The following is a 13,099-nucleotide window of genomic DNA, read 5'->3' on the forward strand; positions in this document are numbered from 1 at the left end:
GAAGGTCTCCGTTCCGCGAGGCGAGGGCTCGGCCGTCCACACGCAAAGCCCGACTTATTTAATTATTTGTCTTACGCTCACCCCATCTGTTTCTCCTTTATGATAGGGATCTCTGCTTTTAACTGCTGCAGTGTTGGGGCTTTCTTTTTTTTTTTTTTTTTTTTTTTTTTTTAAAAAAGAGGGAATCAAGAACAAAACTTCGCCAGCTTTCGCGTCCTATTTTAAAAGCAGCTGATGTCTTTATTTTCTCTGACACATCTGGGCAAGTTTCATTTGATATCCGTGGCGATGGCAACTCACATTCCCGAGTGAAAAAAAAAAAAATGGGCAGGCGAAAAAAAAAAAAAAAGTCAGATGAAATGTTGCATAAGTTGCGTGACGTAAAAAGCAGATGCGTATTTACTCTTTATTTGGGGGGGGGGGGGGGGGAATAGAGGAGCGTGGAAAAGGGGAAGCGAAAGATCTCCCCGGCTCATCATCAGCTTTTCTGTGAACCTTAACAATAACAGCAGCAACCTGCGTTTGATTAGGTGATTTGAAAGTGAATAATCCAGCGCCCACAATTTGAAAACAAATCTGTTGTTAAATCTCCAGGTTGCCATCCCTACTTTGGAGCTAATTGCGGGAAAAAAAAAAAAAATCTCACATCCCCGACCAAAGCCGTCAGGTTTCCCTTGCCTTTCCCTTGCTTTTCTGGCTGCGCAGCGGTGCAGGGCTGCTGCTGCCACTGTCCCTGTCCCTGTCCCTGCTCCTTGTCCTGCTCCTGCTCCTGCTCCTGCTCCGCGGGCGAGATCCGAGCGTCTGCAAAGTTTCTGCTCTGGGCTGCGCGTCCTGCCTTTCGCTGCAGCAGCAGCAGCACTTTCCCCCCCAGACAGATGCCTTGCATTAAATAATCCTTCGGTTACAATCCGCTCATAAAGGAAATCATATTTAAAAAGCTAGGATATTTTTTTTTTGTGGTGCGTGTGTATTTCGAAAAGCTGTTTCTCCCCCCCCCGAAGAGCGTCTCAGTTTCATGGCAAGTGGAAGGAGGGTTGGAGGCGACCCTTGTAATTTCGTCGTTCGAGAGGAAAAGTTTTTAGCTTTTCAGTTCTTTTTGGCTGGGTTGGGAATAGAAAACATTTTGCAGCCTTCACCCTCTTACGTGGAAAACGGTATAGATCGGGACCAAGCGCACTTCTTTTATTATTTCACTTTTACTGCTTCGTGCGGGAAATAAAAATCGCCCCGGCGGTGTGACTGTCGCTAATGCCCAGCAAAGCTTTTTCCTCTTAATTCAGGGAGAATACCTGAAGCGCGCAGTTTCTTGACCTCAGTGCAAAACTGCTAAAAGATAATTTTGAAGCTTCGCCCTTCGCCCCCCCCCCCCCCAAAAAAAAAAAAAGTGAAAAGAAAAAAATTCAGAAGTAAGAAAAAGAGCCACGCGGGGGACAGCTAGTGACTTTTGTAAGGGTCCAGCTGTAAAAATAAGGGCAAAGACCGGCTGAAGCCCTCCTCCCTGCCGCGCTTTCGGGAGGCAGCGGGCGAGGAGCGGCCCGGGGGTGCGGGAGCGGTGCGGGAGCGGGCCCGGGCCCGGGGGTGCGGGCCCGGCCGCCCTGCACCTGCGCGGGCATCCCCGCTCCGCTCCGCGCCGGGCCGGGCCCCCGGCCCCCGGGGCAGCTGCTTTTCCACTCGGGTGGGTTTGTGCCCGCCTGGTGAAACCGTATCCCCGAATAACCCCCGCCCCAGCCCTGCAGCCGGGCCGGGGCAGCCCCCAGCCACCCAGTAGCCTCATAAAGAGACAGAAGGGGATCAGATTAGGGGAACACACGTGAATAAGGAGGCACTTGTTACTTTTACACTTTATCACCACTCTTTTACAGGCAATTTAGTGCAGCCAAGGTAGATCCAGATCCCTCTAACCATCTGAGATAGTAAAATAACACTTTCCTAAGTTTCAGCAGGTTTTCCTGCGCCTGCAATTTGCCTCAGCCTAGTACTTAAAAGGCTTGATTGAAAAACAGAGCCGGCGAGTTTATTTGCCTGTTTAAGACTCTGTCCGGGAATTTGTTTTCGAGCAGGGAAATGTTCGCCGTGCCCAGGCTTCCAGCGGGGCCGTTCCCGTCCCGCCGCTTTGCCGCTACCCGCGCCGTGCCCGTGCCCCAGCCCCGCCGGCGGCTCCGCTCCGCACCGCCCCGGGCACCCGGCTCGGCTCGGCCCGGCTCCGGCTCGGCTCGGCTCGGCCCGGCCCGGCCCGGCCCGGCGGCGCCCCCGGCGCGGCGCTGCCCCCGATGGCTTCTGCGCGGCGGGTGCCGGCGCGGGCGGGCCGATCCCATTGTATGCCGGGCACATTTTCGCCAGGCGCTTCATTAACCCTTTTCAGGGCGGAGAGCGTGCCTGTGGCTTTTCGCTCCCTCTTTCTGCCTTTTCTTCCTTCCCCCCCTCTTTTCTTTCTTTCCTTCTTTCCTTCTTTCTTTCTCTCTTCCTCTCTCTCTTTTTCTTTTCTTTTCTTTTCTTTTCTTTTCTTTTCTTTTCTTTTCTTTTCTTTTCTTTTCTTTTCTTTTCTTTTCTTTTCTTTTCTTTTCTTTTCTTTTCTTTTCTTTTCTTTTCTTTTCTTTTCTTTTCTTTCTCTCATTCTCTCTCCCTCCCTCTCCCTTGCTTTCTCCCTCTCCCTTTCTTTCTCTTTCTCTTTCTTTCTTTTTCTTTCTTTTCTTTAGTTTTTCTTTTATCTCTTTCTTTTATCTTTCTCTTTTTCCTTTTCTTTTTCTTTTTCTTTTTCTTTTTCTTTTTCTTTTTCTTTTTCTTTTTCTTTTTCTTTTTCTTTTTCTTTTTCTTTTTCTTTTTCTTTTTCTTTTTCTTTTTCTTTTTCTTTTTCTTTTCTTTTTCTTTTTCTTTTTCTTTTCTTTTTCTTTCTTTTCCTTCCTTCCTCTCTTCCTTTTCTTCTCTTTCTTCCCTTTCTTTTCTTTCCCCTCTTTCTCCTTCTCTCTCTCTCTCTTTCTCTCCCTCCCACCGTCTCTTACTCAGGGCCAGCAGTCACCACTGAATTTGGGACCAGCTTGGTGGTGCTGCGGTAGGCGATTGCGCCCGGGCTGAACCCGTGGCCGAGCCCCGCGGTGCCTCCCGGCTGCTCCCTGGCCACACCGGGCCGGCCGCGGCGCAGGGCAGAGGAAGGACACAAAGGGAAAGGACGGTCCGAAAGGCGAGCTCGTTATTGATACAGCCCTGCTTGTAAATGAAAAATGTAACCCTTGTTAATTAACGCTGTTTACATGGGGTACAAGAAACTTAAGAAATGTTTCTACAAAGGGGAAGGAACTGTTTACAAAACTCTTTCAAAAGTGTGACATATTGCTGCAGTTCCAGCACTAAAAAGCCAAACACACTTACACGCCTTTGAAGTTGGCTGGCTGAGGCAACATTATTTGACTCGGATTCAGATATTGCTTGTGGGTATAACTAATGGCTTTTACCTAGTTAGTGGGCTGGGAGGGGCGAGGGCCTGGGCGCCGTGGCCATTGGGTCCCTCCGGAGAGCCGGGGCTGGCTCCCCGCCAGCTCTGTACAATGTCAACATTGAATATTTGAATTCCCAGACTCTATTTAACAACTTTCTAAATAAATAAACTCATTGTGTGTCTGTGTTTAAAATTATTTCACCTCTTTCATGAAAGCTGCAGCATCTTATTACACCGGCCTCTCAGGCTGCTTTTCCCCCTTTTCTTTCTAAACAAACACAAATGGAGCTGAGCACGGGTTTTTTTTTTTTTACTGCCTCGTATCTCTCCTTCTCTCCCCTCCTCACTTTCTGTCTGTCTTCTCGTGAAGCACGAGTGGAAACTGCTCAGACATCCCACGACATCCTTAGTGAGACGGCCCTGTGCACCCTGCTATCTAATCATAACTAAAACCAAAGCCAGGTTCACCAAGTCGGTTAAATATTAATCATTTCTAAAAGGAGGCCCATGTGAGTGCCATTGCTGCAGCGGTGCCCTGTACGCACTCAATCATTTTGGCTGCTGTACCATAGGCGGGCTCCAGGGACAGCTTTCATTGTTGTTGCCATAAATGGCTATTAGTGTTCATATTCACCTATTCACCTAGTTATTTAAGTGCACGTAAGTGTGTATGTGTCTGTGCTTACTGTATACATGCGCATACGTGTGCGTTCATAACATACCTTTCTGTTTATGCCACGGAGAGAGAGATATATGTGTGTGTGTATATACATGTATAAAATACCTACACATACGTGTGCACATACAGAGAGAAAAGCAGGTAAATACATTTGATATCGGCAGTTGCAATTAACGTATACGTACTGGTTTAGAGAGGGATTGTGGTATGCACAGGATCCTGGGGTGCTTGCAGCCTGTGCACCTACGTCTGTACACCCACACAGGCTCTGAAATGGTGTGGATGCCTGTAGAGAACACAGACAGAGCTGATATACAGGAGCCTATATGTTGTTCCCTGGGATGCTTCCCAAATCCGCTACTTGTGTACTTCCGTGGTGGGGGTATTGATCGTAAAATATTTATTGACTTCACGTGTAAGTAAAGGTGTCTGGCCAGAGAAGGTATTGCTGGCTGCCCTGGGGAGCACAGCTCCCTGATAAAGCCGTCGAAGCTGCTGAAGAAGAAAGCGGAATGAATTTTCTGCCAGGACAGGGACGTGGTGCGGGAGGATAAAGGAAAGCACCGGTGGTTGCTCCAGCCCCGGGTGGCTGAGGAAAGGGCAGTGGGGAAGCAGATGCAGTTTTATAAATCTCAGCTAATGAAGCCTTGTCCTCAGAAATTGCCTTGTTTTGCAGCAGACCACTTTCTAAACAGATGTACTTTAACTTTGGAAGGGCTTGTTCAGACACTTAGGTTTCCGACCAAGAATTCACGATATTTGTTTATTTAAAATTTAACTAGGTTTGCTGTCATTTTTGGAGCAACTCAGTGCTCTTTTGCCATAATTTAATACAATCACTTTTACATCATTTCGGTTTAGTTAGGCAAGGAGTGGCTCGTGAAGAGCAGAAAGAGGTTTAATCCCACATGGTTTTCAAACTAGCAGATACAAGTGTCGTATTATCCAGTAGACAGAGCTAGAACCGGACAAATGCAGATTAGAAATACAGTTTATATTTTAAGTAGTGAAGTTATTTAACCAGTAAAACGATTTACTGAGAGCTGGGTGGATTTCAACATCACCGGAATTCCTTTGTCTTAATTAAGGTTGGCTGTTAGATATGAGCTAACCCAAACAGGAATTAATTTAGGGAATTCCTGTAGCCTGTGTTATCGAGGGGGGCAGACCAGACCACTCCTCCTGGTTTTATAATCTATGCACCTAGTTAAAGCAGTGCCGTTTCATATGGAGACCTAAGCTCAAGGCTGGGATCACAGGAATGCACTTAAAAACTAAATGGCCATTAAAAATCTTGGGTTCAACTCAGACAAGGTAGAACCAATGTCTGGCTCAAAGTCTTTTCCATCCTTACCACTGCTTACCTGTACCGCAGGCGTCCCCGGAGCCGTGCTGGGCTCAGGGGTGCCCCGTCCCTGCGTTTAAGGGCAAAGGCAAAGATGGGTTTTGCAAAGATGAGAAGGAGGAATAGGGTGTGCACGCTGAGGCTAGGACACAGAGGAGGGAGCCTGGGGTCACAGAGGTTTGATCACTGCTCTGCCATGGCTTTCCAGTGGGTTCCTGCCATGTTAACGTGCCGCTGCAGTTCTTTACATCCGGACTAGGAACGAGACAAGATCAGTATAGATCATGATATGGACCGATAAGCATCAGAAAGCACCTCCAGGCCCCCTTTGCTGCGGGGGCTGCTGGAGGGAGGTGTTTGCTGGCAGATAAACTCAGCTAAGAAACAGCAAGGTGGGGAAGGAGAAGCTAAGGAGAAGTGGGTGTTGTTAGCCCCAGGACTCGGTCTCTTTGCATTGCCATTTTAAATCGAAAAATTAAAATGCCCAGGGTATAAAGCAACTCTGCCTGATCATTCATTGACTTTATGTTCCCTCCCTTTTGTTTGCATTTCCAGGCTATAGCGAGGCATTGCCTTCTCCAGTGCTGCTGGAAGAAAAGGCAGCCACAGAGCCGTGTGGGAGGAGGGAAGCTAGCCTGCAATGAATATTGTATTTGGTGCTAAATATGTAACAAAGAGAAAGAAATGCGAGCTAATCCAGCAATAGGAGTTGGGAAGTGAAATACAATTCGTTTTATTTCAGGGTTTAATACTGTGGTCTGTTTCAGTGAAGCATTATCTTTTAAACTAGGATATATGCAACGACATAAACCCCCACTACCTTAAGGGAATGTCAAAGTTTGATCTACAAAATAAAGGAAATTCAAAGTTAAGGCTGAAATGTACCACATGGCCTCCAAGTCCCAGGAACAACAGGAGGCGAGGAAGTAGCTAAAGGTATGGGCTGCACTTTAAAACGAGTCCAGCCGCTGCCAAGCCGCCAGCGCTCGTTGCAGATGCACAGCATGGTTCGAGCTGGGATTTGTATTGACTAAAGAGAGGCTGGCTCAACAAGATCTGCGACCATCTCGAGTCTTTTTGGAAATCTTGACTAATCTGTGATGAGCATGAGAGTTTTATGGTGGAAGGATTGCAGGTCTGGTGTTAATTTATGCAACAGAAACACTCTGTCCCCTTTGGCACCAACAGCTTTTGTTTAGAAAATCTTATATTGAAGCAAAATTTTGGTTCAGAAAAGAGACATACCCAAGTTACAGCTTTATTCCTTTTCTGAAGAATTGCTCGTATGTCTGAAGGGGTGCACTACTTTTTATCCCTGTTTAAACTAAATTTAAATTGCCTGTAAAATAATCCGCAGAATGGAAACTGCCACACAACTGTAGCCCTTGCTCCCTGACCCAAACCCATATTCCATTGCAAAGTAGCGCGCTGCTCTGTTTCGTGATTACTGTAAGTTAGAAACCAGAAGAGCAAGACTTCTATGAATAGGTTATTTTTGGCAATTGCATCACCAATTATGTATAAAATTTCAAAAAATATGAGTTCTGCCAGTTTGATCTCTGAGAGGGCTACAGAAAATGAAAGCTTTGAGACTGTTGTAACATCATACTATTTTGTCTATTAGATATCATTCGATTACCAGAATACTGAGACCTTCGTATCAACCAATCTAACAAAAATTTCCCAGGTGGTTTAAATTAAAAAATTAGCCATAAATATATTTTGTATAATGCAATTTATTATGGATGTTTATTGTGTGCAGTGGGAAAATTCTTGGTTTCGGATGATCTTACTGTATAACATGTGCCCTACTGAAACTGTTTATACTGCGGCAGCCTGCAAAGGCCCCAGTCTGGTTCTGGGACTGACTGGACTACACGCTCCGAAAGCCACAGGGAGGCTGAGCCCTTCCCCTGGAAAGCCAAAGGGGCAACAGCACCTCGTGTGGGACATGTGCAACAAAAAAACTTGGCAGTGGGGGAAGTGCTGAACGGTAGAGGAAACCAGAGGATGGTTCAGGGCAACGTTGTTTACTAGGGAAAATGGGGTTAAAATGATACCAGCTCCCAGCAGGTCCTGTTATACTAGGGTGGGGGGCTCACCTGTGTCCAAGGGATGTTTTGCCTTCCACTTCCCACGTTTTATCAAGCCTCCTCTTACTTCAGCTGGGTTTGTCGAGCAGGGCTCTGTACTCACATCCACCCGTGACTTCAGATTTGCCCTTCCGCAGCGGCGAGCTGGGACTAACCTGGCCCTAGGGACCGAGGGGTCCCTGTGATGGACACATCCAGCCTCTGCTGGGATGCTGCGATAGGGAGCTGATGGCTTCAGAAAAACATCTCCTGTCCTCTCTCCTGTTCTTTTGCACAAAGTCCACATGCTGGCAAGGGTGAAATCATTCCTCAGTTTAAAAAAAACCTCAAAAACCTCCTCCCCAAGCTCCTTCACACATGTATTAACACCAAACTGGCAAAGCCAATGGAAAAGGATTTTGCATTTTGGCAGCAGAGCTGGCTCAGCGCTTGCCGCGGGCCTTATCCCAAACCCACTGGAGCTGAAGGAGCTCGTACCGACTTCAACGGGCTTTGGATCAGGTCTGGCCGGGAGGAATCCGCTTCCCTTCGTCCTCGGGGGGCGTTTATCAGCAGCTTTTGCTCTGCGGTGAGCCCCAACATGCGATGTAACAGATACCTGGATTTACATCAGTGTAAGTGAATTAGGTTGGCCCTATAATCTGGCCTCATTTAAGAGTCATTTTAGCCATTATGATGAAATATGAACGCCGCTGATGGGGGGGACTGCGGTGACTTCGCATACTTGTTTCCCGCCGTGCCCCATCCGTTCCCCGTGCTCTCCATCTCTCCCATGGGTCGAGGACTGCTGGGGGCTGAGGTGGGTGCTTGGGGGGTGCTGGAGGGGTCCAGCACCCCTGGCTTGTGCGGCGGGGCTCTGCCTACCAAGCACTGTGGTTCTCCAAATAGCCTGAACTTGTACCTTCGAAACAAATAGCTTTGCTGCTGAAAGTACCTGGTGCCTCTAGTAAGCGCTGCGTTTAATGCCTCCTGCCTTCACCTCAGACAAACAGAGGGTGTGTGAGAGACAAGCACTGACCACTGGAAAAAAATCACCCCAAACATGTCTAAAACATGACTTGAGTCACTGGTGGTGCTTATATTTTTGATTTAAAAGTCATTTAACATTTCTAACATTTGACAGAAATGATTAACCTTTCCCTCTTGAAAACTCTTTGCAATTTGAACTTGCTGTGGCTGCTTTTTCACCACGTTTTATTTGCTTGCACCTTGGTGTAGAATTAAACAATGCTTTTTTGTGAGTTTTAATCTTTCTCGTTCTCTTCGTGGCTCCATATAAAGGGAGAAAAGGAAATATGTTGTTTGCAAGAATTTTGAAGTGATGTTTCTATTTTACTTTTTTTAGGCTCTTGATGTATTTTTGGCTGCAGGGACTGGCATGGAGTATTGGTCTAAGAATACACAACATCAAAAAGCAAAGGGATATCAGCTGTATCTGAGTTAACAGCACTGCTTTATACTCTTGCTGTTTCATTGTTACTATATCATGATAACGATAATTCACAGCAATAATGACTTGTTAATTGTAAAAAGAAAATGGTATTATATATTTGTCCTGGTTCTTTCAGTTCATATAGTAAGCAATACCTAAGCTGTCACTGGCTGCCTGTGTAAGTGCTGTTAAGCATTTATGCTCTGCCTGAATAATCACTGCCCAGGAGTTTGTGGTACGTGGTGCGATGCAAGATGCCAGATAAAGCCAAGGGAACGGAGAAATGAAGAAATGATGCAGTAGGTCACTCCAGACAATGCAGATCAGAGAAATCTGAGGCAATAAAACCGTGTGGTGTCTTTAATATCAGTGAACAGGTTCAGAATGAGAGAAAAGGTGAAATTATCTGTACTGAACCAATGCCCCGAGTGAAAACCAATCTGAGACTGAGCCAGAAGGGGTGGCACAGGGTTAGACCCAGGATGGGATGCAGCAAAGCTTCCCAGCTGGTGCTTTCACCATGCACCACACTAAAGGATCAGCCATGGACAGAACCCAGAAGATTTATTTCCAACCTGATATTATCGTTTATTATGACTTGAATTAAAGCAGCGACTGCAGAACCCAGCCAGGACTGGATGCCTGTTGTGCTGAGCTCTGTGCAAACACGGGCAGCTTGCACAGAGTTTAGGCCCTAAGAAATGCAGATTAAACTTCGGGCCTGCTGCCCTACCTGTGCAATTACAGCATCGTTGGAAGCAGTAATAAAATCCCCAGGAGAAACGGGTGCTTTGAGGAAAATCCACGAAATTGGGTCTGCGGAGTGCTAGGCTTTCCGCTTGCACATGGGTGGATGTGCTTCAGCTTTAATCCCATCAGACTCGCCCCCTGCCAGCAAATGCACCCCCGGCTCCATTTTAGACCCTATTATTTTTGGCTGTGTCCGTAACCTTGGGTGATCAAGCTGCATTAAGTTACGAGTATCCTTGCAGCATCACCTGTTTGCTTTCAGAGAAAATAGCTCTGAGATTTGCTGGGAAGGAAGAGGGCAATACCGGCAGATAATCCAGCCCTATAAAATCCCCGGGCTGTGGTTCCAGCCCGCTTTCCACCCGGGCGCTGCAAGAGGGATGCGAGCAGCGTGGCTGGCAAGTGCCAGCAACCAAGAAGTCCCCCAAGCCTATAAGGTTTATTAAGGTTCTTTTTAAGTCTGTGCCAATAAAAAGGGTCCACGCAACCTCTGAGTGAGGCTTCATAAGCTCTGTTTTATGTTCGGATAATTTGGAGCCAAACCGTCACGGAGTTCACATAGAGAAATACCCCATGGAGCATCACAAACTGCGAAGAAAATATATTGAGGAAAGACAGGACTGATAATTTTATGGCTTTCCTTGAAATTAAGCAGTAAAATGGGCTTTATTTAGCAATTTCCTAACTTCTGATTGCAATTTTGTTACCAGTACATGGGTTTTAGATATAATTTTTTGTAAATAGGGAGAAATGTTAGAAGCCAAGACGCTGCGGCTTTGTGCCCAGCACGCAGACCTGCCGCGGGAAGCAGTGCCATGCACTCCTGGTCCCCAAGACGTTCGATTTTGGGATCAGACCGCTGGGCAGGACATGGCAGCGGCACTCAGCTCTGCTGTGAAAAGCTGTGCCTTGAGCCCAGCATGGCTGGGCAGCCCTCGGGAGGACCAGTCCTTTTAAAGCCAACTGAATAGTTTGACCCAGGTCCAGGGATGAGCAACATACACTTATTTTTGGGGGGTGAAGCATTTCTAATTTGAAATATGTTTAAGAGCCCTGATTTTTACAGACGAGGCGATCATCACAATCTCAAATCTCATCTTCCAAAACAGAGGCTATCAAAATCACTTGTCCCTTAGCCTTTTGGTCAAAATATGCGTGTGTAAATCTAGGTCCAGAGTTCCCTCGGTGGGAGTTACAGGATAAACCTCCCCTATGTTTGCTCCTCACACAAATAGTTATTTTACACTCGGCATGGTTCATCTTTCAAAAATCTATTTTGCAATGTAATAATTCACACCTACTTCTCTTTGGGAAGTCATTTATAGAAAGAAAATTAAATGCGGCCGGGCATTAGAGGGAGTGCTGCTGATACATGCAACAACTCGAGATGTTGAAGGAAGTGGTTATGGGTATGGGAGAAGATGCCATCTTGACCTTGGTGGTTTGTTTATTAGACACTAAATCACAGACATTTCTTCTTCCAGTTATAACTGGTCTGAGGACTCAGATATAACCTTAAAAGCCCTTTCTGGGCTTTTAAACAGAATTTAGACCTCATCAGTGCTCAGTGCTATTTATGGAGCTTGAATGAAAAAAGGGAAGGCAGAGACCACTATGGGAAAGGAAAAAAAAGGAGAAGAAACTAGAGAAAAAAGGAGTATTCGTTCTGACGGCTGTATTTCCTTTTCCAAAGGTTGCCCCTCCCGGTGTGACAGAGCAGAGAGAATGACAAGATTTTTGATGTCTTTTTACCCACTTTGTTTATGCACCTTGTGCATACGACAGCCAGTAACCATCAAACTGGTCCTGCCAGCCTTCTGTATTTGACTGGAAGGAAAGGGCTGTCTCTCACTCTCAGCAGCAAAGGTAGCACTGGAAATAAGATGGAGGTGACCAGACAGTAGGCAGGGATGGTGGGGGGGGAGAGGACCTGGAGATGGGACATGCCTGATGGATTGCTGTCAGACCCCTGAGCAAAAGGAGGCAAACGAATCAGCTCTGCTGGCACCTTTCCGTGCAGAAATATTAAAGTAAGTCAGGACATCTGATTTAGGAGATGATTGGTGTTTTTCAAATACTAAACAGGCTCTCAATATGCTGTTCTCCATGGTTTCCTCTCCCCAGTGCTATACCAGTTTTATATATATATGTATATATATATATATATATGCATGAGCTCAGCACGCTAACATGGCTAAACCACCTCCGTGCATCCCGACCTCCTGCTTTGTCTCCCATTTCAGAGGCTCGGTGCGAACTAAGGTGCTGGGCTTACTCTTCAGGTCCACATATTTCCTCTGGGTTCCTGCTCTGCAGAAAGAGCTGTGCTCTGCGGGTCGGTGAAGATCCAGCCGAAGCTTGCGAGGGCTGGAGGGAGCAGTGTTGCTTTAGGCTCCCTGCCTGCGGAGTGACATATCAGAAGTAATAAGTCTGAGTCTGAGCTGATGTCTAACAGCATCGGAGAGCGGGCTGGAAGGCTGAACTTCTGCAAAAATGAAAGCAAGGAATTTAACAGCAGTAAAAAAGAGGTTAAGGAAAGAACAAAAAGGAAAGGAAATAAAAGCGATATGAATGGCTAGAAAAACAGCTATGTCCAAGTATTAACCTCTGCTGCTGTATTTTGACTCTGGACTGAGTTAATAGAAGTACATGGCGAATACACGTGAAGTTGGAAGAAGGTACTTAATTTCAGAAATTAGCCGGATCATCTCGATACAGAAAATATTTTAGCAAAAGATATTTTCTGTGTGTTCAAATCTGCCAATAGCTCGAAGACATATTCTGCAGGAGGCTAGCAAGAGAAAGTATGTTTTACTGGTGGGGTTTTCAGCCAACTCTTTCACTCTTGGAGTTTCTTATCCCTTTCTTCTCCAAGATACCTTTCCCCCGACCGTCAGAGGAGCAGAAGCAGACAGACCTTTCCCCGGCCGATCAGATGTGGCCTGCCCAGCCATACCTCCTGTCAGCCGCAGGAACCACACAGATAGTGCTGGCTCGGAGGGGTTTTTTTCCCTTAGCACACTGAAGTAACAGCCCCAAAGCACAAGGAGCTAAACTGGTGTAAAACTGGTGTGAGAGCAGAACCCGCTTTGGCAGGGGAAGGAGCCGATGCGGCTCTGCTGGCTGCTCGCCCTGGGATCCGTCCAGTGCGGGGAGAAAGCAGATACAGGGCAATCCTCACTCTGTCAAGGTCTTCTCTAGCCTCTAACGCTCAGAAGCGGAAAATATTTACAGTTCTTTAAAATAAGGATTTTTTTCTCCCTTTTGGATTTCTGGATGTTCCTGGGGATTGCGTTCTTCCGTGAGCGTCATTTGTTTCAGAGCATAGGACCACGGTGAGACAGCCTGGGCTTTAATTTCTGGGAAT

At 46.6% G+C, this 13,099-nt stretch overlaps 1 protein-coding gene across 5 annotated transcripts in view; it reads left to right on the forward strand.

Moving 5' to 3' along the window:
- The window catches only part of MECOM (MDS1 and EVI1 complex locus), a 347,041-nt gene that overhangs the window by 897 nt on the left and 333,045 nt on the right, over positions 1-13,099 (forward strand). The window lies entirely within an intron of this gene.

Source organism: Nipponia nippon, unplaced genomic scaffold, assembly GCF_047370975.1.
Source record: "Nipponia nippon isolate SJK-2023a ecotype South Korea unplaced genomic scaffold, ASM4737097v1 scaffold_7, whole genome shotgun sequence".
Classification (NCBI taxonomy): domain Eukaryota; kingdom Metazoa; phylum Chordata; class Aves; order Pelecaniformes; family Threskiornithidae; genus Nipponia; species Nipponia nippon.